This window comes from Schistocerca gregaria, chromosome 11, assembly GCF_023897955.1.
Source record: "Schistocerca gregaria isolate iqSchGreg1 chromosome 11, iqSchGreg1.2, whole genome shotgun sequence".
Classification (NCBI taxonomy): domain Eukaryota; kingdom Metazoa; phylum Arthropoda; class Insecta; order Orthoptera; family Acrididae; genus Schistocerca; species Schistocerca gregaria.
The window spans coordinates 5,407,839-5,432,500 of NC_064930.1; the positions used below are offsets into that span (position 1 = coordinate 5,407,839).

Genomic DNA, 24,662 nt, shown 5'->3' on the forward strand with positions numbered 1-24,662 from the left:
AATTGGTCCATTTCACTCCTTGTCGACAATCACACAGCACCTGAGGTAACAAGCACATCTCGAGCCCCATTGTGCTCTCCATTGTTCATGCCAACTCAGTGCCTCGCTCTTTGCTACTGTGTAAAACTCTTGTCGTCCAACTGAAAAACACTGGGACACAACAAGTTTCCGCGTCTCCATTGCACTGATCGTACTACGAAACGCTCCCCAAACTTGGCAATCACCCATGCAGATGACTTTTCCGACTTTACACGACGCTCACGCTAGTGACAGCCTTATTTACAGTTCGACGTCGCGCCAAAGCGAATGAGCACATTTCGCCTACGGCTTAGGCCGCTCTTCTAGTGTGGCTGCTCTGTGTCTGCAGGCAGCGAGGGGCTGCAAGCTTCCTGTGTTCGCACCTATATCACCTGTGCTTCCTTGTCAGAGACAGACTATCGCAAAACATACAACTCACTCCATGAATTGATTGCTACGGCATCTGTTATCAGCAGTCACAACCAGCAACACCAGTAGCAGCCGACTGACGCAAAGAATGGGAACGTGCAGTGGGATTTACGTGAAATCGGCGCAAGGCAGATCTTTCCGACGTAGGCTTGAGAATCTTATGGGAACATTTGTACTGTTTCTAAATTAAGTGTAGGTGTGGGAGGAGGGTGCTTCCTGCGCACGAATAAAAGCACGCTCGCCAATTGTGGATGCTAATCGTTCGCTTGTATCTGCCTACACACCTCTGCCGGTTGGGAATTATTCCACTTGCATGGCAAGGTGGGCGTGTAGGTGTGTTAAAAATTCTGGAGGCGCTGGGTATCGATCCCAGTACCTCTCGCACGCTAAGCGAGCGCTCTACCATCTGAGCTACGCCCACCCCCCCGATAACTTGTAGTGCTACATACAGTCATATCAACGTCACAGACCCTTGCACTCCCATTATTCCGCAGACAAACACTACTCCCTATGTATCAGTGAGGGTGTCTTTCAGGTTTCGTGCATTCTGTATCGAATCGTAGTTGGCCACAATGAAAGTGGCACGCATAACGTCGAAAATAGAGTTCAGACACCGCTCTGAGTAAGACGAACGTGTTGTCCACCTCTAGACTTCAATGACGTTAAGCCGTGATACCTAAGACAGATCTGCACACGATGACACCACGATAACAGCCGGTCCTCACACTTACATCTTGCTCTCCTTATGACAGTATACATCATATCAGTCTGTGACGCTGGTTTTGCAACTTCTTGCGTGCGTTTATGTTCGCCGCGACCAACACTTACCATGCACTGACCACAAAACATGGAGGAGCCGGGGCTTGAACCCGAGACCGTTCACACGCTAAGCGAACGATCTGCCAACTGAGCTACAGCTACACACACGACCAAGCCTGGCTATTCTCCATTCTTTGCGACTCTGATGTGCACGGACACGATGATTGGTTGGTTTGTAGCGGCGAAGGTACCAGAATACAAAGGCGCGGACACGTTCATATACACAAGAGTTCCTAGTAGTTTCGATGCTCTGGTATTACGAATGCAAATTCCGTCTGTTTTGAACGTCTTAAATTGAAAGGGCGGTCACAAATTGGTCCATTTCACTCCTTGTCGACAATCACACAGCACCTGAGGTAACAAGCACATCTCGAGCCCCATTGTGCTCTCCATTGTTCATGCCAACTCAGTGCCTCGCTCTTTGCTACTGTGTAAAACTCTTGTCGTCCAACTGAAAAACACTGGGACACAACAAGTTTCCGCGTCTCCATTGCACTGATCGTACTACGAAACGCTCCCCAAACTTGGCAATCACCCATGCAGATGACTTTTCCGACTTTACACGACGCTCACGCAACGCTCACGCTAGTGACAGCCTTATTTACAGTTCGACGTCGCGCCAAAGCGAATGAGCACATTTCGCCTACGGCTTAGGCCGCTCTTCTAGTGTGGCTGCTCTGTGTCTGCAGGCAGCGAGGGGCTGCAAGCTTCCTGTGTTCGCACCTATATCACCTGTGCTTCCTTGTCAGAGACAGACTATCGCAAAACATACAACTCACTCCATGAATTGATTGCTACGGCATCTGTTATCAGCAGTCACAACCAGCAACACCAGTAGCAGCCGACTGACGCAAAGAATGGGAACGTGCAGTGGGATTTACGTGAAATCGGCGCAAGGCAGATCTTTCCGACGTAGGCTTGAGAATCTTATGGGAACATTTGTACTGTTTCTAAATTAAGTGTAGGTGTGGGAGGAGGGTGCTTCCTGCGCACGAATAAAAGCACGCTCGCCAATTGTGGATGCTAATCGTTCGCTTGTATCTGCCTACACACCTCTGCCGGTTGGGAATTATTCCACTTGCATGGCAAGGTGCGCGTGTAGGTGTGTTAAAAATTCTGGAGGCGCTGGGTATCGATCCCAGTACCTCTCGCACGCTAAGCGAGCGCTCTACCATCTGAGCTACGCCCACCCCCCCGATAACTTGTAGTGCTACATACAGTCATATCGACGTCACAGACCCTTGCACTCCCATTATTCCGCAGACAAACACTACTCCCTATGTATCAGTGAGGGTGTCTTTCAGGTTTCGTGCATTCTGTATCGAATCGTAGTTGGCCACAATGAAAGTGGCACGCATAACGTCGAAAATAGAGTTCAGACACCGCTCTGAGTAAGACGAACGTGTTGTCCACCTCTAGACTTCAATGACGTTAAGCCGTGATACCTAAGACAGATCTGCACACGATGACACCACGATAACAGCCGGTCCTCACACTTACATCTTGCTCTCCTTATGACAGTATACATCATATCAGTCTGTGACGCTGGTTTTGCAACTTCTTGCGTGCGTTTATGTTCGCCGCGACCAACACTTACCATGCACTGACCACAAAACATGGAGGAGCCGGGGCTTGAACCCGAGACCGTTCACACGCTAAGCGAACGATCTGCCAACTGAGCTACAGCTACACACACGACCAAGCCTGGCTATTCTCCATTCTTTGCGACTCTGATGTGCACGGACACGATGATTGGTTGGTTTGTAGCGGCGAAGGTACCAGAATACAAAGGCGCGGACACGTTCATATACACAAGAGTTCCTAGTAGTTTCGATGCTCTGGTATTACGAATGCAAATTCCGTCTGTTTTGAACGTCTTAAATTGAAAGGGCGGTCACAAATTGGTCCATTTCACTCCTTGTCGACAATCACACAGCACCTGAGGTAACAAGCACATCTCGAGCCCCATTGTGCTCTCCATTGTTCATGCCAACTCAGTGCCTCGCTCTTTGCTACTGTGTAAAACTCTTGTCGTCCAACTGAAAAACACTGGGACACAACAAGTTTCCGCGTCTCCATTGCACTGATCGTACTACGAAACGCTCCCCAAACTTGGCAATCACCCATGCAGATGACTTTTCCGACTTTACACGACGCTCACGCAACGCTCACGCTAGTGACAGCCTTATTTACAGTTCGACGTCGCACCAAAGCGAATGAGCACATTTCGCCTACGGCTTAGGCCGCTCTTCTAGTGTGGCTGCTCTGTGTCTGCAGGCAGCGAGGGGCTGCAAGCTTCCTGTGTTCGCACCTATATCACCTGTGCTTCCTTGTCAGAGACAGACTATCGCAAAACATACAACTCACTCCATGAATTGATTGCTACGGCATCTGTTATCAGCAGTCACAACCAGCAACACCAGTAGCAGCCGACTGACGCAAAGAATGGGAACGTGCAGTGGGATTTACGTGAAATCGGCGCAAGGCAGATCTTTCCGACGTAGGCTTGAGAATCTTATGGGAACATTTGTACTGTTTCTAAATTAAGTGTAGGTGTGGGAGGAGGGTGCTTCCTGCGCACGAATAAAAGCACGCTCGCCAATTGTGGATGCTAATCGTTCGCTTGTATCTGCCTACACACCTCTGCCGGTTGGGAATTATTCCACTTGCATGGCAAGGTGCGCGTGTAGGTGTGTTAAAAATTCTGGAGGCGCTGGGTATCGATCCCAGTACCTCTCGCACGCTAAGCGAGCGCTCTACCATCTGAGCTACGCCCACCCCCCGATAACTTGTAGTGCTACATACAGTCATATCAACGTCACAGACCCTTGCACTCCCATTATTCCGCAGACAAACACTACTCTCTATGTATCAGTGAGGGAGTCTTTCAGGTTTCGTGCATTCTGTATCGAATCGTAGTTGGCCACAATGAAAGTGGCACGCATAACGTAGAAAATAGAGTTCAGACACCGCTCTGAGTAAGACGAACGTGTTGTCCACCTCTAGACTTCAATGACGTTAAGCCGTGATACCTAAGACAGATCTGCACACGATGACACCACGATAACAGCCGGTCCTCACACTTACATCTTGCTCTCCTTATGACAGTATACATCATATCAGTCTGTGACGCTGGTTTTGCAACTTCTTGCGTGCGTTTATGTTCGCCGCGACCAACACTTACCATGCACTGACCACAAAACATGGAGGAGCCGGGGCTTGAACCCGAGACCGTTCACACGCTAAGCGAACGATCTGCCAACTGAGCTACAGCTACACACACGACCAAGCCTGGCTATTCTCCATTCTTTGCGACTCTGATGTGCACGGACACGATGGTTGGTTGGTTTGTAGCGGCGAAGGTACCAGAATACAAAGGCGCGGACACGTTCATATACACAAGAGTTCCTAGTAGTTTCGATGCTCTGGTATTACGAATGCAAATTCCGTCTGTTTTGAACGTCTTAAATTGAAAGGGCGGTCACAAATTGGTCCATTTCACTCCTTGTCGACAATCACACAGCACCTGAGGTAACAAGCACATCTCGAGCCCCATTGTGCTCTCCATTGTTCATGCCAACTCAGTGCCTCGCTCTTTGCTACTGTGTAAAACTCTTGTCGTCCAACTGAAAAACACTGGGACACAACAAGTTTCCACGTCTCCATTGCACTGATCGTACTACGAAACGCTCCCCAAACTTGGCAATCACCCATGCAGATGACTTTTCCGACTTTACACGACGCTCACGCAACGCTCACGCTAGTGACAGCCTTATTTACAGTTCGACGTCGCACCAAAGCGAATGAGCACATTTCGCCTACGGCTTAGGCCGCTCTTCTAGTGTGGCTGCTCTGTGTCTGCAGGCAGCGAGGGGCTGCAAGCTTCCTGTGTTCGCACCTATATCACCTGTGCTTCCTTGTCAGAGACAGACTATCGCAAAACATACAACTCACTCCATGAATTGATTGCTACGGCATCTGTTATCAGCAGTCACAACCAGCAACACCAGTAGCAGCCGACTGCACGCAAAGAATGGGAACGTGCAGTGGGATTTACGTGAAATCGGCGCAAGGCAGATCTTTCCGACGTAGGCTTGAGAATCTTATGGGAACATTTGTACTGTTTCTAAATTAAGTGTAGGTGTGGGAGGAGGGTGCTTCCTGCGCACGAATAAAAGCACGCTCGCCAATTGTGGATGCTAATCGTTCGCTTGTATCTGCCTACACACCTCTGCCGGTTGGGAATTATTCCACTTGCATGGCAAGGTGCGCGTGTAGGTGTGTTAAAAATTCTGGAGGCGCTGGGTATCGATCCCAGTACCTCTCGCACGCTAAGCGAGCGCTCTACCATCTGAGCTACGCCCACCCCCCCGATAACTTGTAGTGCTACATACAGTCATATCAACGTCACAGACCCTTGCACTCCCATTATTCCGCAGACAAACACTACTCTCTATGTATCAGTGAGGGAGTCTTTCAGGTTTCGTGCATTCTGTATCGAATCGTAGTTGGCCACAATGAAAGTGGCACGCATAACGTAGAAAATAGAGTTCAGACACCGCTCTGAGTAAGACGAACGTGTTGTCCACCTCTAGACTTCAATGACGTTAAGCCGTGATACCTAAGACAGATCTGCACACGATGACACCACGATAACAGCCGGTCCTCACACTTACATCTTGCTCTCCTTATGACAGTATACATCATATCAGTCTGTGACGCTGGTTTTGCAACTTCTTGCGTGCGTTTATGTTCGCCGCGACCAACACTTACCATGCACTGACCACAAAACATGGAGGAGCCGGGGCTTGAACCCGAGACCGTTCACACGCTAAGCGAACGATCTGCCAACTGAGCTACAGCTACACACACGACCAAGCCTGGCTATTCTCCATTCTTTGCGACTCTGATGTGCACGGACACGATGGTTGGTTGGTTTGTAGCGGCGAAGGTACCAGAATACAAAGGCGCGGACACGTTCATATACACAAGAGTTCCTAGTAGTTTCGATGCTCTGGTATTACGAATGCAAATTCCGTCTGTTTTGAACGTCTTAAATTGAAAGGGCGGTCACAAATTGGTCCATTTCACTCCTTGTCGACAATCACACAGCACCTGAGGTAACAAGCACATCTCGAGCCCCATTGTGCTCTCCATTGTTCATGCCAACTCAGTGCCTCGCTCTTTGCTACTGTGTAAAACTCTTGTCGTCCAACTGAAAAACACTGGGACACAACAAGTTTCCGCGTCTCCATTGCACTGATCGTACTACGAAACGCTCCCCAAACTTGGCAATCACCCATGCAGATGACTTTTCCGACTTTACACGACGCTCACGCAACGCTCACGCTAGTGACAGCCTTATTTACAGTTCGACGTCGCGCCAAAGCGAATGAGCACATTTCGCCTACGGCTTAGGCCGCTCTTCTAGTGTGGCTGCTCTGTGTCTGCAGGCAGCGAGGGGCTGCAAGCTTCCTGTGTTCGCACCTATATCACCTGTGCTTCCTTGCCAGAGACAGACTATCGCAAAACATACAACTCACTCCATGAATTGATTGCTACGGCATCTGTTATCAGCAGTCACAAGCAGCAACACCAGTAGCAGCCGACTGACGCAAAGAATGGGAACGTGCAGTGGGATTTACGTGAAATCGGCGCAAGGCAGATCTTTCCGACGTAGGCTTGAGAATCTTATGGGAACATTTGTACTGTTTCTAAATTAAGTGTAGGTGTGGGAGGAGGGTGCTTCCTGCGCACGAATAAAAGCACGCTCGCCAATTGTGGATGCTAATCGTTCGCTTGTATCTGCCTACACACCTCTGCCGGTTGGGAATTATTCCACTTGCATGGCAAGGTGCGCGTGCAGGTGTGTTAAAAATTCTGGAGGCGCTGGGTATCGATCCCAGTACCTCTCGCACGCTAAGCGAGCGCTCTACCATCTGAGCTACGCCCACCCCCCCGATAACTTGTAGTGCTACATACAGTCATATCAACGTCACAGACCCTTGCACTCCCATTATTCCGCAGACAAACACTACTCTCTATGTATCAGTGAGGGTGTCTTTCAGGTTTCGTGCATTCTGTATCGAATCGTAGTTGGCCACAATGAAAGTGGCACGCATAACGTAGAAAATAGAGTTCAGACACCGCTCTGAGTAAGACGAACGTGTTGTCCACCTCTAGACTTCAATGACGTTAAGCCGTGATACCTAAGACAGATCTGCACACGATGACACCACGATAACAGCCGGTCCTCACACTTACATCTTGCTCTCCTTATGACAGTATACATCATATCAGTCTGTGACGCTGGTTTTGCAACTTCTTGCGTGCGTTTATGTTCGCCGCGACCAACACTTACCATGCACTGACCACAAAACATGGAGGAGCCGGGGCTTGAACCCGAGACCGTTCACACGCTAAGCGAACGATCTGCCAACTGAGCTACAGCTACACACACGACCAAGCCTGGCTATTCTCCATTCTTTGCGACTCTGATGTGCACGGACACGATGGTTGGTTGGTTTGTAGCGGCGAAGGTACCAGAATACAAAGGCGCGGACACGTTCATATACACAAGAGTTCCTAGTAGTTTCGATGCTCTGGTATTACGAATGCAAATTCCGTCTGTTTTGAACGTCTTAAATTGAAAGGGCGGTCACAAATTGGTCCATTTCACTCCTTGTCGACAATCACACAGCACCTGAGGTAACAAGCACATCTCGAGCCCCATTGTGCTCTCCATTGTTCATGCCAACTCAGTGCCTCGCTCTTTGCTACTGTGTAAAACTCTTGTCGTCCAACTGAAAAACACTGGGACACAACAAGTTTCCGCGTCTCCATTGCACTGATCGTACTACGAAACGCTCCCCAAACTTGGCAATCACCCATGCAGATGACTTTTCCGACTTTACACGACGCTCACGCAACGCTCACGCTAGTGACAGCCTTATTTACAGTTCGACGTCGCGCCAAAGCGAATGAGCACATTTCGCCTACGGCTTAGGCCGCTCTTCTAGTGTGGCTGCTCTGTGTCTGCAGGCAGCGAGGGGCTGCAAGCTTCCTGTGTTCGCACCTATATCACCTGTGCTTCCTTGTCAGAGACAGACTATCGCAAAACATACAACTCACTCCATGAATTGATTGCTACGGCATCTGTTATCAGCAGTCACAACCAGCAACACCAGTAGCAGCCGACTGACGCAAAGAATGGGAACGTGCAGTGGGATTTACGTGAAATCGGCGCAAGGCAGATCTTTCCGACGTAGGCTTGAGAATCTTATGGGAACATTTGTACTGTTTCTAAATTAAGTGTAGGTGTGGGAGGAGGGTGCTTCCTGCGCACGAATAAAAGCACGCTCGCCAATTGTGGATGCTAATCGTTCGCTTGTATCTGCCTACACACCTCTGCCGGTTGGGAATTATTCCACTTGCATGGCAAGGTGCGCGTGTAGGTGTGTTAAAAATTCTGGAGGCGCTGGGTATCGATCCCAGTACCTCTCGCACGCTAAGCGAGCGCTCTACCATCTGAGCTACGCCCACCCCCCCGATAACTTGTAGTGCTACATACAGTCATATCAACGTCACAGACCCTTGCACTCCCATTATTCCGCAGACAAACACTACTCCCTATGTATCAGTGAGGGTGTCTTTCAGGTTTCGTGCATTCTGTATCGAATCGTAGTTGGCCACAATGAAAGTGGCACGCATAACGTCGAAAATAGAGTTCAGACACCGCTCTGAGTAAGACGAACGTGTTGTCCACCTCTAGACTTCAATGACGTTAAGCCGTGATACCTAAGACAGATCTGCACACGATGACACCACGATAACAGCCGGTCCTCACACTTACATCTTGCTCTCCTTATGACAGTATACATCATATCAGTCTGTGACGCTGGTTTTGCAACTTCTTGCGTGCGTTTATGTTCGCCGCGACCAACACTTACCATGCACTGACCACAAAACATGGAGGAGCCGGGGCTTGAACCCGAGACCGTTCACACGCTAAGCGAACGATCTGCCAACTGAGCTACAGCTACACACACGACCAAGCCTGGCTATTCTCCATTCTTTGCGACTCTGATGTGCACGGACACGATGATTGGTTGGTTTGTAGCGGCGAAGGTACCAGAATACAAAGGCGCGGACACGTTCATATACACAAGAGTTCCTAGTAGTTTCGATGCTCTGGTATTACGAATGCAAATTCCGTCTGTTTTGAACGTCTTAAATTGAAAGGGCGGTCACAAATTGGTCCATTTCACTCCTTGTCGACAATCACACAGCACCTGAGGTAACAAGCACATCTCGAGCCCCATTGTGCTCTCCATTGTTCATGCCAACTCAGTGCCTCGCTCTTTGCTACTGTGTAAAACTCTTGTCGTCCAACTGAAAAACACTGGGACACAACAAGTTTCCGCGTCTCCATTGCACTGATCGTACTACGAAACGCTCCCCAAACTTGGCAATCACCCATGCAGATGACTTTTCCGACTTTACACGACGCTCACGCAACGCTCACGCTAGTGACAGCCTTATTTACAGTTCGACGTCGCACCAAAGCGAATGAGCACATTTCGCCTACGGCTTAGGCCGCTCTTCTAGTGTGGCTGCTCTGTGTCTGCAGGCAGCGAGGGGCTGCAAGCTTCCTGTGTTCGCACCTATATCACCTGTGCTTCCTTGTCAGAGACAGACTATCGCAAAACATACAACTCACTCCATGAATTGATTGCTACGGCATCTGTTATCAGCAGTCACAACCAGCAACACCAGTAGCAGCCGACTGACGCAAAGAATGGGAACGTGCAGTGGGATTTACGTGAAATCGGCGCAAGGCAGATCTTTCCGACGTAGGCTTGAGAATCTTATGGGAACATTTGTACTGTTTCTAAATTAAGTGTAGGTGTGGGAGGAGGGTGCTTCCTGCGCACGAATAAAAGCACGCTCGCCAATTGTGGATGCTAATCGTTCGCTTGTATCTGCCTACACACCTCTGCCGGTTGGGAATTATTCCACTTGCATGGCAAGGTGCGCGTGTAGGTGTGTTAAAAATTCTGGAGGCGCTGGGTATCGATCCCAGTACCTCTCGCACGCTAAGCGAGCGCTATACCATCTGAGCTACGCCCACCCCCCGATAACTTGTAGTGCTACATACAGTCATATCAACGTCACAGACCCTTGCACTCCCATTATTCCGCAGACAAACACTACTCTCTATGTATCAGTGAGGGAGTCTTTCAGGTTTCGTGCATTCTGTATCGAATCGTAGTTGGCCACAATGAAAGTGGCACGCATAACGTAGAAAATAGAGTTCAGACACCGCTCTGAGTAAGACGAACGTGTTGTCCACCTCTAGACTTCAATGACGTTAAGCCGTGATACCTAAGACAGATCTGCACACGATGACACCACGATAACAGCCGGTCCTCACACTTACATCTTGCTCTCCTTATGACAGTATACATCATATCAGTCTGTGACGCTGGTTTTGCAACTTCTTGCGTGCGTTTATGTTCGCCGCGACCAACACTTACCATGCACTGACCACAAAACATGGAGGAGCCGGGGCTTGAACCCGAGACCGTTCACACGCTAAGCGAACGATCTGCCAACTGAGCTACAGCTACACACACGACCAAGCCTGGCTATTCTCCATTCTTTGCGACTCTGATGTGCACGGACACGATGGTTGGTTGGTTTGTAGCGGCGAAGGTACCAGAATACAAAGGCGCGGACACGTTCATATACACAAGAGTTCCTAGTAGTTTCGATGCTCTGGTATTACGAATGCAAATTCCGTCTGTTTTGAACGTCTTAAATTGAAAGGGCGGTCACAAATTGGTCCATTTCACTCCTTGTCGACAATCACACAGCACCTGAGGTAACAAGCACATCTCGAGCCCCATTGTGCTCTCCATTGTTCATGCCAACTCAGTGCCTCGCTCTTTGCTACTGTGTAAAACTCTTGTCGTCCAACTGAAAAACACTGGGACACAACAAGTTTCCGCGTCTCCATTGCACTGATCGTACTACGAAACGCTCCCCAAACTTGGCAATCACCCATGCAGATGACTTTTCCGACTTTACACGACGCTCACGCAACGCTCACGCTAGTGACAGCCTTATTTACAGTTCGACGTCGCGCCAAAGCGAATGAGCACATTTCGCCTACGGCTTAGGCCGCTCTTCTAGTGTGGCTGCTCTGTGTCTGCAGGCAGCGAGGGGCTGCAAGCTTCCTGTGTTCGCACCTATATCACCTGTGCTTCCTTGCCAGAGACAGACTATCGCAAAACATACAACTCACTCCATGAATTGATTGCTACGGCATCTGTTATCAGCAGTCACAAGCAGCAACACCAGTAGCAGCCGACTGACGCAAAGAATGGGAACGTGCAGTGGGATTTACGTGAAATCGGCGCAAGGCAGATCTTTCCGACGTAGGCTTGAGAATCTTATGGGAACATTTGTACTGTTTCTAAATTAAGTGTAGGTGTGGGAGGAGGGTGCTTCCTGCGCACGAATAAAAGCACGCTCGCCAATTGTGGATGCTAATCGTTCGCTTGTATCTGCCTACACACCTCTGCCGGTTGGGAATTATTCCACTTGCATGGCAAGGTGCGCGTGCAGGTGTGTTAAAAATTCTGGAGGCGCTGGGTATCGATCCCAGTACCTCTCGCACGCTAAGCGGGCGCTCTACCATCTGAGCTACGCCCACCCCCCCGATAACTTGTAGTGCTACATACAGTCATATCAACGTCACAGACCCTTGCACTCCCATTATTCCGCAGACAAACACTACTCTCTATGTATCAGTGAGGGTGTCTTTCAGGTTTCGTGCATTCTGTATCGAATCGTAGTTGGCCACAATGAAAGTGGCACGCATAACGTAGAAAATAGAGTTCAGACACCGCTCTGAGTAAGACGAACGTGTTGTCCACCTCTAGACTTCAATGACGTTAAGCCGTGATACCTAAGACAGATCTGCACACGATGACACCACGATAACAGCCGGTCCTCACACTTACATCTTGCTCTCCTTATGACAGTATACATCATATCAGTCTGTGACGCTGGTTTTGCAACTTCTTGCGTGCGTTTATGTTCGCCGCGACCAACACTTACCATGCACTGACCACAAAACATGGAGGAGCCGGGGCTTGAACCCGAGACCGTTCACACGCTAAGCGAACGATCTGCCAACTGAGCTACAGCTACACACACGACCAAGCCTGGCTATTCTCCATTCTTTGCGACTCTGATGTGCACGGACACGATGGTTGGTTGGTTTGTAGCGGCGAAGGTACCAGAATACAAAGGCGCGGACACGTTCATATACACAAGAGTTCCTAGTAGTTTCGATGCTCTGGTATTACGAATGCAAATTCCGTCTGTTTTGAACGTCTTAAATTGAAAGGGCGGTCACAAATTGGTCCATTTCACTCCTTGTCGACAATCACACAGCACCTGAGGTAACAAGCACATCTCGAGCCCCATTGTGCTCTCCATTGTTCATGCCAACTCAGTGCCTCGCTCTTTGCTACTGTGTAAAACTCTTGTCGTCCAACTGAAAAACACTGGGACACAACAAGTTTCCGCGTCTCCATTGCACTGATCGTACTACGAAACGCTCCCCAAACTTGGCAATCACCCATGCAGATGACTTTTCCGACTTTACACGACGCTCACGCAACGCTCACGCTAGTGACAGCCTTATTTACAGTTCGACGTCGCGCCAAAGCGAATGAGCACATTTCGCCTACGGCTTAGGCCGCTCTTCTAGTGTGGCTGCTCTGTGTCTGCAGGCAGCGAGGGGCTGCAAGCTTCCTGTGTTCGCACCTATATCACCTGTGCTTCCTTGTCAGAGACAGACTATCGCAAAACATACAACTCACTCCATGAATTGATTGCTACGGCATCTGTTATCAGCAGTCACAACCAGCAACACCAGTAGCAGCCGACTGACGCAAAGAATGGGAACGTGCAGTGGGATTTACGTGAAATCGGCGCAAGGCAGATCTTTCCGACGTAGGCTTGAGAATCTTATGGGAACATTTGTACTGTTTCTAAATTAAGTGTAGGTGTGGGAGGAGGGTGCTTCCTGCGCACGAATAAAAGCACGCTCGCCAATTGTGGATGCTAATCGTTCGCTTGTATCTGCCTACACACCTCTGCCGGTTGGGAATTATTCCACTTGCATGGCAAGGTGCGCGTGTAGGTGTGTTAAAAATTCTGGAGGCGCTGGGTATCGATCCCAGTACCTCTCGCACGCTAAGCGAGCGCTCTACCATCTGAGTTACGCCCACGCCCCCGATAACTTGTAGTGCTACATACAGTCATATCAACGTCACAGACCCTTGCACTCCCATTATTCCGCAGACAAACACTACTCTCTATGTATCAGTGAGGGTGTCTTTCAGGTTTCGTGCATTCTGTATCGAATCGTAGTTGGCCACAATGAAAGTGGCACGCATAACGTCGAAAATAGAGTTCAGACACCGCTCTGAGTAAGACGAACGTGTTGTCCACCTCTAGACTTCAATGACGTTAAGCCGTGATACCTAAGACAGATCTGCACACGATGACACCACGATAACAGCCGGTCCTCACACTTACATCTTGCTCTCCTTATGACAGTATACATCATATCAGTCTGTGACGCTGGTTTTGCAACTTCTTGCGTGCGTTTATGTTCGCCGCGACCAACACTTACCATGCACTGACCACAAAACATGGAGGAGCCGGGGCTTGAACCCGAGACCGTTCACACGCTAAGCGAACGATCTGCCAACTGAGCTACAGCTACACACACGACCAAGCCTGGCTATTCTCCATTCTTTGCGACTCTGATGTGCACGGACACTATGGTTGGTTGGTTTGTAGCGGCGAAGGTACCAGAATACAAAGGCGCGGACACGTTCATATACACAAGAGTTCCTAGTAGTTTCGATGCTCTGGTATTACGAATGCAAATTCCGTCTGTTTTGAACGTCTTAAATTGAAAGGGCGGTCACAAATTGGTCCATTTCACTCCTTGTCGACAATCACACAGCACCTGAGGTAACAAGCACATCTCGAGCCCCATTGTGCTCTCCATTGTTCATGCCAACTCAGTGCCTCGCTCTTTGCTACTGTGTAAAACTCTTGTCGTCCAACTGAAAAACACTGGGACACAACAAGTTTCCGCGTCTCCATTGCACTGATCGTACTACGAAACGCTCCCCAAACTTGGCAATCACCCATGCAGATGACTTTTCCGACTTTACACGACGCTCACGCAACGCTCACGCTAGTGACAGCCTTATTTACAGTTCGACGTCGCGCCAAAGCGAATGAGCACATTTCGCCTACGGCTTAGGCCGCTCTTCTAGTGTGGCTGCTCTGTGTCTGCAGGCAGCGAGGGGCTGCAAGCTTCCTGTGTTCGCACCTATATCACCTGTGCTTCCTTGTCAGAGACAGACTATCGCAAAACATACAACTCACTCCATGAATTGATTGCTACGGCATCTGTTATCAGCAGTCACAACCAGCAACACCAGTAGCAGCCGACTGACGCAAAGAATGGGAACGTGCAGTGGGATTTACGTGAAATCGGCGCAAGGCAGATCTTTCCGACGTAGGCTTGAGAATCTTATGGGAACATTTGTACTGTTTCTAAATTAAGTGTAGGTGTGGGAGGAGGGTGCTTCCTGCGCACGAATAAAAGCACGCTCGCCAATTGTGGATGCTAATCGTTCGCTTGTATCTGCCTACACACCTCTGCCGGTTGGGAATTATTCCACTTGCATGGCAAGGTGCGCGTGTAGGTGTGTTAAAAATTCTGGAGGCGCTGGGTATCGATCCCAGTACCTCTCGCACGCTAAGCGAGCGCTCTGCCATCTGAGTTACGCCCACGCCCCCGATAACTTGTAGTGCTACATACAGTCATATCAACGTCACAGACCCTTGCACTCCCATTATTCCGCAGACAAACACTACTCTCTATGTATCAGTGAGGGTGTCTTTCAGGTTTCGTGCATTCTGTATCGAATCGTAGTTGGCCACAATGAAAGTGGCACGCATAACGTCGAAAATAGAGTTCAGACACCGCTCTGAGTAAGACGAACGTGTTGTCCACCTCTAGACTTCAATGACGTTAAGCCGTGATACCTAAGACAGATCTGCACACGATGACACCACGATAACAGCCGGTCCTCACACTTACATCTTGCTCTCCTTATGACAGTATACATCATATCAGTCTGTGACGCTGGTTTTGCAACTTCTTGCGTGCGTTTATGTTCGCCGCGACCAACACTTACCATGCACTGACCACAAAACATGGAGGAGCTGGGGCTTGAACCCGAGACCGTTCACACGCTAAGCGAACGATCTGCCAACTGAGCTACAGCTACACACACGACCAAGCCTGGCTATTCTCCATTCTTTGCGACTCTGATGTGCACGGACACGATGGTTGGTTGGTTTGTAGCGGCGAAGGTACCAGAATACAAAGGCGCGGACACGTTCATATACACAAGAGTTCCTAGTAGTTTCGATGCTCTGGTATTACGAATGCAAATTCCGTCTGTTTTGAACGTCTTAAATTGAAAGGGCGGTCACAAATTGGTCCATTTCACTCCTTGTCGACAATCACACAGCACCTGAGGTAACAAGCACATCTCGAGCCCCATTGTGCTCTCCATTGTTCATGCCAACTCAGTGCCTCGCTCTTTGCTACTGTGTAAAACTCTTGTCGTCCAACTGAAAAACACTGGGACACAACAAGTTTCCGCGTCTCCATTGCACTGATCGTACTACGAAACGCTCCCCAAACTTGGCAATCACCCATGCAGATGACTTTTCCGACTTTACACGACGCTCACGCTAGTGACAGCCTTATTTACAGTTCGACGTCGCGCCAAAGCGAATGAGCACATTTCGCCTACGGCTTAGGCCGCTCTTCTAGTGTGGCTGCTCTGTGTCTGCAGGCAGCGAGGGGCTGCAAGCTTCCTGTGTTCGCACCTATATCACCTGTGCTTCCTTGTCAGAGACAGACTATCGCAAAACATACAACTCACTCCATGAATTGATTGCTACGGCATCTGTTATCAGCAGTCACAACCAGCAACACCAGTAGCAGCCGACTGACGCAAAGAATGGGAACGTGCAGTGGGATTTACGTGAAATCGGCGCAAGGCAGATCTTTCCGACGTAGGCTTGAGAATCTTATGGGAACATTTGTACTGTTTCTAAATTAAGTGTAGGTGTGGGAGGAGGGTGCTTCCTGCGCACGAATAAAAGCACGCTCGCCAATTGTGGATGCTAATCGTTCGCTTGTATCTGCCTACACACCTCTGCCGGTTGGGAATTATTCCACTTGCATGGCAAGGTGCGCGTGTAGGTGTGTTAAAAATTCTGGAGGCGCTGGGTATCGATCCCAGTACCTCTCGCACGCTAAGCGAGCGCTCTACCATCTGAGTTACGCCCACGCCCCCGATAACTTGTAGTGCTACATACAGTCATATCAACGTCACAGACCCTTGCACTCCCATTATTCCGCAGACAAACACTACTCTCTATGTATCAGTGAGGGTGTCTTTCAGGTTTCGTGCATTCTGTATCGAATCGTAGTTGGCCACAATGAAAGTGGCACGCATAACGTCGAAAATAGAGTTCAGACACCGCTCTGAGTAAGACGAACGTGTTGTCCACCTCTAGACTTCAATGACGTTAAGCCGTGATACCTAAGACAGATCTGCACACGATGACACCACGATAACAGCCGGTCCTCACACTTACATCTTGCTCTCCTTATGACAGTATACATCATATCAGTCTGTGACGCTGGTTTTGCAACTTCTTGCGTGCGTTTATGTTCGCCGCGACCAACACTTACCATGCACTGACCACAAAACATGGAGGAGCCGGGGCTTGAACCCGAGACCGTTCACACGCTAAGCGAACGATCTGCCAACTGAGCTACAGCTACACACACGACCAAGCCTGGCTATTCTCCATTCTTTGCGACTCTGATGTGCACGGACACTATGGTTGGTTGGTTTGTAGCGGCGAAGGTACCAGAATACAAAGGCGCGGACACGTTCATATACACAAGAGTTCCTAGTAGTTTCGATGCTCTGGTATTACGAATGCAAATTCCGTCTGTTTTGAACGTCTTAAATTGAAAGGGCGGTCACAAATTGGTCCATTTCACTCCTTGTCGACAATCACACAGCACCTGAGGTAACAAGCACATCTCGAGCCCCATTGTGCTCTCCATTGTTCATGCCAACTCAGTGCCTCGCTCTTTGCTACTGTGTAAAACTCTTGTCGTCCAACTGAAAAACACTGGGACACAACAAGTTTCCGCGTCTCCATTGCACTGATCGTACTACGAAACGCTCCCCAAACTTGGCAATCACCCATGCAGATGACTTTTCCGACTTTACGCAACGCTCACGCTAGTGACAGCCTTATTTATAGTTCGACGTCGCGCCAAAGCGAATGAGCACATTTCGCCTACGGCTTAGGCCGCTCTTCTAGTGTGGCTGCTCTGTGTCTGCAGGCAGCGAGGGGCTGCAAGCTTCCTGTGTTCGCACCTATATCACCTGTGCTTCCTTGTCAGAGACAGACTATCGCAAAACATACAACTCACTCCATGAATTGATTGCTACGGCATCTGTTATCAGCAGTCACAACCAGCAACACCAGTAGCAGCCGACTGCACGCAAAGAATGGGAACGTGCAGTGGGATTTACGTGAAATCGGCGCAAGGCAGATCTTTCCGACGTAGGCTTGAGAATCTTATGGGAACATTTGTACTGTTTCTAAATTAAGTGTAGGTGTGGGAGGAGGGTGCTTCCTGCGCACGAATAAAAGCACGCTCGCCAATTGTGGATGCTAATCGTTCGCTTGTATCTGCCTACACACCTCTGCCGGTTGGGAATTATTCCACTTGCATGGCAAGGTGCGCGTGTAGGTGTGTTAAAAATTCTGGAGGCGCTGGGTATCGATCCCAGTACCTCTCGCACGCTAAGCGAGCGCTCTACCATCTGAGCTACGCCCACCCCCCCGATAACTTGTAGTGCTACATACAGTCATATCAACGTCACAGACCCTTGCACTCCCATTATTCCGCAGACAAACACTACTCTCTATGTATCAGTGAGGGTGTCTTTCAGGTTTCGTGCATTCTGTATCGAATCGTAGTTGGCCACAATGAAAGTGGCACGCATAACGTAGAAAATAGAGTTCAGACACCGCTCTGAGTAAGACGAACGTGTTGTCCACCTCTAGACTTCAATGACGTTAAGCCGTGATACCTAAGACAGATCTGCACACGATGACACCACGATAACAGCCGGTCCTCACACTTACATCTTGCTCTCCTTATGACAGTATACATCATATCAGTCTGTGACGCTGGTTTTGCAACTTCTTGCGTGCGTTTATGTTCGCCGCGACCAACACTTACAATGCACTGACCACAAAACATGGAGGAGCCGGGGCTTGAACCCGAGACCGTTCACACGCTAAGCGAACGATCTGCCAACTGAGCTACAGCTACACACACGACCAAGCCTGGCTATTCTCCATTCTTTGCGACTCTGATGTGCACGGACACGATGGTTGGTTGGTTTGTAGCGGCGAAGGTACCAGAATACAAAGGCGCGGACACGTTCATATACACAAGAGTTCCTAGTAGTTTCGATGCTCTGGTATTACGAATGCAAATTCCGTCTGTTTTGAACGTCTTAAATTGAAAGGGCGGTCACAAATTGGTCCATTTCACTCCTTGTCGACAATCACACAGCACCTGAGGTAACAAGCACATCTCGAGCCCCATTGTGCTCTCCATTGTTCATGCCAACTCAGTGCCTCGCTCTTTGCTACTGTGTAAAACTCTTGTCGTCCAACTGAAAAACACTGGGACACAACAAGTTTCCGCGTCTCCATTGCACTGATCGTACTACGAAACGCTCCCCAAACTTGGCAATCACCCATGCAGATGACTTTTCCGACTTTACACGACGCTCACGCTAGTGACAGCCTTATTTACAGTTCGACGTCGCGCCAAAGCGAATGAGCACATTTCGCCTACGGCTTAGGCCGCTCTTCTAGTGTGGCTGCTCTGTGTCTGCAGGCAGCGAGGGGCTGCAAGCTTCCTGTGTTCGCACCTATATCACCTGTGCTTCCTTGTCAGAGACAGACTATCGCAAAACATACAACTCACTCCATGAATTGATTGCTACGGCATCTGTTATCAGCAGTCACAACCAGCAACACCAGTAGCAGCCGACTGCACGCAAAGAATGGGAACGTGCAGTGGGATTTACGTGAAATCGGCGCAAGGCAGATCTTTCCGACGTAGGCTTGAGAATCTTATGGGAACATTTGTACTGTTTCTAAATTAAGTGTAGGTGTGGGAGGAGGGTGCTTCCTGCGCACGAATAAAAGCACGCTCGCCAATTGTGGATGCTAATCGTTCGCTTGTATCTGCCTACACACCTCTGCCGGTTGGGAATTATTCCACTTGCATGGCAAGGTGCGCGTGTGGGTGTGTTAAAAATTCTGGAGGCGCTGGGTATCGATCCCAGTACCTCTCGCACGCTAAGCGAGCGCTCTACCATCTGAGCTACGCCCACCGCCCCGATAACTTGTAGTGCTACATACAGTCATATCAACGTCACAGACCCTTGCACTCCCATTATTCCGCAGACAAACACTACTCTCTATGTATCAGTGAGGGTGTCTTTCAGGTTTCGTGCATTCTGTATCGAATCGTAGTTGGCCACAATGAAAGTGGCACGCATAACGTAGAAAATAGAGTTCAGACACCGCTCTGAGTAAGACGAACGTGTTGTCCACCTCTAGACTTCAATGACGTTAAGCCGTGATACCTAAGACAGATCTGCACACGATGACACCACGATAACAGCCGGTCCTCACACTTACATCTTGCTCTCCTTATGACAGTATACATCATATCAGTCTGTGACGCTGGTTTTGCAACTTCTTGCGTGCGTTTATGTTCGCCGCGACCAACACTTACCATGCACTGACCACAAAACATGGAGGAGCCGGGGCTTGAACCCGAGACCGTTCACACGCTAAGCGAACGATATGCCAACTGAGCTACAGCTACACACACGACCAAGCCTGGCTATTCTCCATTCTTTGCGACTCTGATGTGCACGGACACGATGGTTGGTTGGTTTGTAGCGGCGAAGGTACCAGAATACAAAGGCGCGGACACGTTCATATACACAAGAGTTCCTAGTAGTTTCGATGCTCTGGTATTACGAATGCAAATTCCGTCTGTTTTGAACGTCTTAAATTGAAAGGGCGGTCACAAATTGGTCCATTTCACTCCTTGTCGACAATCACACAGCACCTGAGGTAACAAGCACATCTCGAGCCCCATTGTGCTCTCCATTGTTCATGCCAACTCAGTGCCTCGCTCTTTGCTACTGTGTAAAACTCTTGTCGTCCAACTGAAAAACACTGGGACACAACAAGTTTCCGCGTCTCCATTGCACTGATCGTACTACGAAACGCTCCCCAAACTTGGCAATCACCCATGCAGATGACTTTTCCGACTTTACACGACGCTCACGCAACGCTCACGCTTTTTTTTTTTTTTTTTCCTTTATTGTGATTTTAATACCTGTGACAAACAGGTAGGCCGGCAGCGGACCAAGTATGCCGCTCTTCGGCCTCAGAGTATACACAGAACAGAGATGAGTGAGATATAAAAACAATCAAGACGGCGGGGTACAAACAGTAGACAAAACAGAGTTAAAACGGAGTCGGTCACGTGCGTAGTACAATGGATAAAAGCGGAGAAACACGGTGCACAAACGCAGATGGCAGATGGCCACACGTGAACCAGCGGAGCACAAACGACGAAACACAAACACACTGCAGGAGAGTCGAGGCACAAACACATGCGATGGTCTTCGGCGTAGGACGATGAAAGTAACTGATGGAAGACAGCAGAGTCGTGGCCTGCCAAGGGGAAAAGGTGTGGGGAAGAGGAGAGAGAGGGGGAGGGGAAGATGCCAGTGGAGGAGAGGGATGGAGGAGAAGGGGGAGGGTAGGGGGAGTGGAAGCCCAAGGAGAAAGGGGAGGGGAGGGAGGGAGAGAAGGGAGAGAGGGTGCCCACAGGAAAAGGAGGAGAGGGAAGGTAAGGCTCAAAGTTGGTAGGAGGGGTAGATGGAGGGGAGGAGGGCATCATCAGGGAGGGGGAGTTGACGGAAGCCACCGAGGGAGAGGGTGTGGAGGGTGTAAAGATGGAGAGCAGGTGGGATATAGGAATGCAGGCGCGGCAGCGGGTTGGGGTGGGAGAGGATGGGAGAGACAAGAGGGTGTGGAGGATCAAGCTTGCGGGAGGTGTAGAGGATCCGTAACCGTTCGAGGAAAAGGAGGAGGTGCGGGAAGGGAATCAGGTCATAGAGGATCCGCGTGGGGGAAGGGAGACGGATGCGATAGGCGAGGCGGAGCGCATGGCGTTCTAGGATCTGAATGGACTTGTAGAAGGTAGGAGGGGCAGAGATCCAGGCGGGATGAGCATAGCAAAGGATAGGACGGATGAGGGACTTGTAGGTGTAGAGGATGGTGGAAGGGTCCAGACCCCATGTACGGCCAGAAAGGAGCTTAAGGAGGCGGAGGCGGGAGCGTGCCTTGGCTTGGATCGTCCGGAGATGTGGGTTCCAGGAGAGGCGACGGTCGAGGGTGACACCAAGGTACTTGAGAGTAGGTGTGAGGGTGATGGGACGGCCATAAATAGTAAGATAGAAATCAAGGAGACGGAAGGAACGAGTGGTTTTGCCTACAATGATCGCCTGGGTCTTGGAAGGATTGACCTTGAGCAACCACTGGTTACACCAAGTGGTGAACCGGTCAAGATAGGATTGGAGAAGGTGCTGGGAGCGTTGCAGGGTGGGAGCGAGGGCAAGGAAGGCAGTGTCATCGGCGTACTGGAGAAGGTGTAGGGGAGGTGCAGGTGGAGGCATGTCTGCCGTGTAAAGGAGGTAGAGAAGAGGGGAAAGGACGGAACCTTGGGGCACACCGGCGGAGGGGTAGAAGGTGTAGGAATCAGTGTTGTGGATGGTGACATAGGAAGGACGGTGGGAAAGGAAGGAAGCGACCAGACGGACATAGTTGAGAGGAAGAGCAAAGGTTTGGAGCTTGAAAAGGAGACCGGAATGCCACACACGGTCATATGCGCGTTCGAGGTCGAGGGAAAGGAAGATGGCGGAACGACGGGAATTGAGTTGTTCGGAGAGGAGGTGAGTGAGGTGAAGGAGGAGGTCATCGGCTGAGAAGGACGGCCGAAAGCCACATTGGGTAGGGGGGAGGAGGCGGTGTTGGTGAAGGTGCTTGTGTAGGCGGCGGGTAAGAATGGATTCCAGGACCTTGCTGAAGACCGAGGTAAGGCTGATGGGACGGTAGGAGGAGACAGCGGAAGGTGGTTTATCGGGCTTGAGGAACATCAGGATCCGGGAGGTTTTCCACAGGTCGGGGTAGTAGCCGGTGGACAGGACCACATTGTAGAGCCTGGCCAATGTGGAGAGGAAGGAGGCAGGAGCTTCACGGAGGTGACGGTAAGTAACACGATCGTGACCGGGAGCAGTGTTGCGTTTAGGGCGAAGTGTAGCAATGATATCTTGAGTGGTGATGGGGGTATTTAGTTCTGTGTGTGTGATGTTGTCCAAGTACTGGAAGCCAGGAGCAAGCGGGGGGACAGAGGTATCAGTTCGATCACGGACATCAGGAAAGAGGGAATAATCGAACTGGGGATCGTCAGGGATGGTAAGGATATCGGAGAGGTAGGAGGCGAAATGGTTGGCCTTACTAAGGGCATCAGGGAAGGGGTGGTCATCATGAAGGAGAGGGTAGTAGGGAGAGGGTTTAGATCCGGTAAGGCGGCGGAAGGCTGACCAGTACTTGGACGAGTTGATAGGTAAGGTGGCATTAAGACGGGTGCATGTCTGTCGCCAGTCCCGGCGTTTCTTTGCCGTGAGTAAGTTCCTGATGTGTCGCTGTAGTTGCCGGTGGCGTCGTAGTGTGTCCTGGTCACGTGTGTGAAGGAAGGCACGGTAGAGCCGGCGGGATTCACGCAGGAGAAGGACGGCCTGTGGGGGTAAGGTGGGGCGGTGCGGATGGATGGCAATGGTAGGGACGTGGGCCTCCACGGCCTCAGACAAGGTCTGCTGGAGAAAGGAGGCAGCACGGGTAACGTCATCAGGTTGGTGGTAGGTGAGGGGGTGGCTATCGACCTGGAGAGCAAGGGAGTCCCGGTAGGCATTCCAGTTGGCACGGGAGTAGTCATGGACATATTTCGGGGGAGGGTCATGGCGCGGGTCGGGACGGGGGCGACGACCGTCTGATACAGTGAGGAGGACAGGGAGATGGTCACTGCCAATGGGATCAAGGACGTCCACCGCTATGCGGCCAAGCAGGGTGGGGGAGGCTAGGACGACATCGGGAGTGGTATTGGATTCAGGGCGGGTGTGTTGGGGAATTGGAAGGACGTCGCCTTGGAGGGTGGCAAGGAACCGATGCCACCGCCGTAACTGGGCGGCAGAACGACTATGGATGTTAAGGTCGGCGGCGATCACGTAGGAGGAGAAGGTACGGTCGATGTGGGAAAGGAAGTCGAAAGGAATAGGTGCAGCGGGGCGGACATAGATGGTGGCACAGGTAAGGGTAAGGCCGGGGAAGAAGAGACTAAGGATCAAGTGTTCTGTGGGGTCAGGAAGGAGGGGTTGGAGCCGGACAGGGATCTGGCGGTGGTGGCCAATGGCAACTCCGCCACGCGCTATCTGGAGTGGATTGTCAGACCGGTGAAGGAGGTAGGGCGAGGTGTGGACGGTGTGGTGGGGCTGAAGAAAGGTTTCGTTCAGAAGGAAGGCATCCACACGGTGGGTCGTAAGGGTATGCATAAGGAGGTGCTTGTTGGTGGGAAGGGAGCGGATGTTATTGAACAGGATACGGTGCTGTCGTGCCATAATGGGAATTTAAACGAGGGTGTCGAGACGGGAGAAGGTGAAATGGGCCTGGTTGTGGGAATAGGTGGCGTAGGTGTTGAGGTGGAACACGGAACGGGCAGCGAGGGAAATCTGGTGGAGGGTGTGGGGACGCTGAAAGGGATGGACGTTCTGGAGCACTATTGTGACGAACCTGATGATGTCCTCTGCGGTGGGGGGAGGACGGAGGGAATTGCCAGGAGGGGTGGGGTCATCCAAAGGGCGGAGAGGAACAGTGAGTTCAGGAGCGGATGGAGGAGGTCGAGCCTTGCATTTCTGGGAGTAGGTAGGGTGTTGGAGGTTGCAGGTATTGCAGGAGGGAGGAGACTGAAGGTTGGGGCACTGCCGGAGGAAGTGCGCTTGCTTACAATGCGGGCAGACTGG

General features: G+C 50.5%; 8 non-coding genes across 8 annotated transcripts; all 8 read right to left on the reverse strand.

Moving 5' to 3' along the window:
* Window positions 1-795: 795 nt before the first annotated feature.
* Trnaa-agc (transfer RNA alanine (anticodon AGC)) lies at window positions 796-869 on the reverse strand. Its single transcript has one exon. It is a non-coding gene; the product is annotated as a tRNA-Ala (tRNA).
* A 1,514-nt stretch (window positions 870-2,383) lies between these two features.
* Window positions 2,384-2,457, reverse strand: Trnaa-agc (transfer RNA alanine (anticodon AGC)). Its single transcript has one exon. It is a non-coding gene; the product is annotated as a tRNA-Ala (tRNA).
* A 1,514-nt stretch (window positions 2,458-3,971) lies between these two features.
* Window positions 3,972-4,045, reverse strand: Trnaa-agc (transfer RNA alanine (anticodon AGC)). Its single transcript has one exon. It is a non-coding gene; the product is annotated as a tRNA-Ala (tRNA).
* Window positions 4,046-5,559: 1,514 nt separating this feature from the next.
* On the reverse strand, window positions 5,560-5,633 carry Trnaa-agc (transfer RNA alanine (anticodon AGC)). The gene has a single exon. It is a non-coding gene; the product is annotated as a tRNA-Ala (tRNA).
* A 1,514-nt stretch (window positions 5,634-7,147) lies between these two features.
* On the reverse strand, window positions 7,148-7,221 carry Trnaa-agc (transfer RNA alanine (anticodon AGC)). The gene has a single exon. It is a non-coding gene; the product is annotated as a tRNA-Ala (tRNA).
* A 1,514-nt stretch (window positions 7,222-8,735) lies between these two features.
* On the reverse strand, window positions 8,736-8,809 carry Trnaa-agc (transfer RNA alanine (anticodon AGC)). The gene has a single exon. It is a non-coding gene; the product is annotated as a tRNA-Ala (tRNA).
* A 9,432-nt stretch (window positions 8,810-18,241) lies between these two features.
* Trnaa-agc (transfer RNA alanine (anticodon AGC)) lies at window positions 18,242-18,315 on the reverse strand. Its single transcript has one exon. It is a non-coding gene; the product is annotated as a tRNA-Ala (tRNA).
* Window positions 18,316-19,819: 1,504 nt separating this feature from the next.
* Window positions 19,820-19,893, reverse strand: Trnaa-agc (transfer RNA alanine (anticodon AGC)). The gene has a single exon. It is a non-coding gene; the product is annotated as a tRNA-Ala (tRNA).
* Between the last annotated feature and the right edge of the window lie 4,769 nt (window positions 19,894-24,662).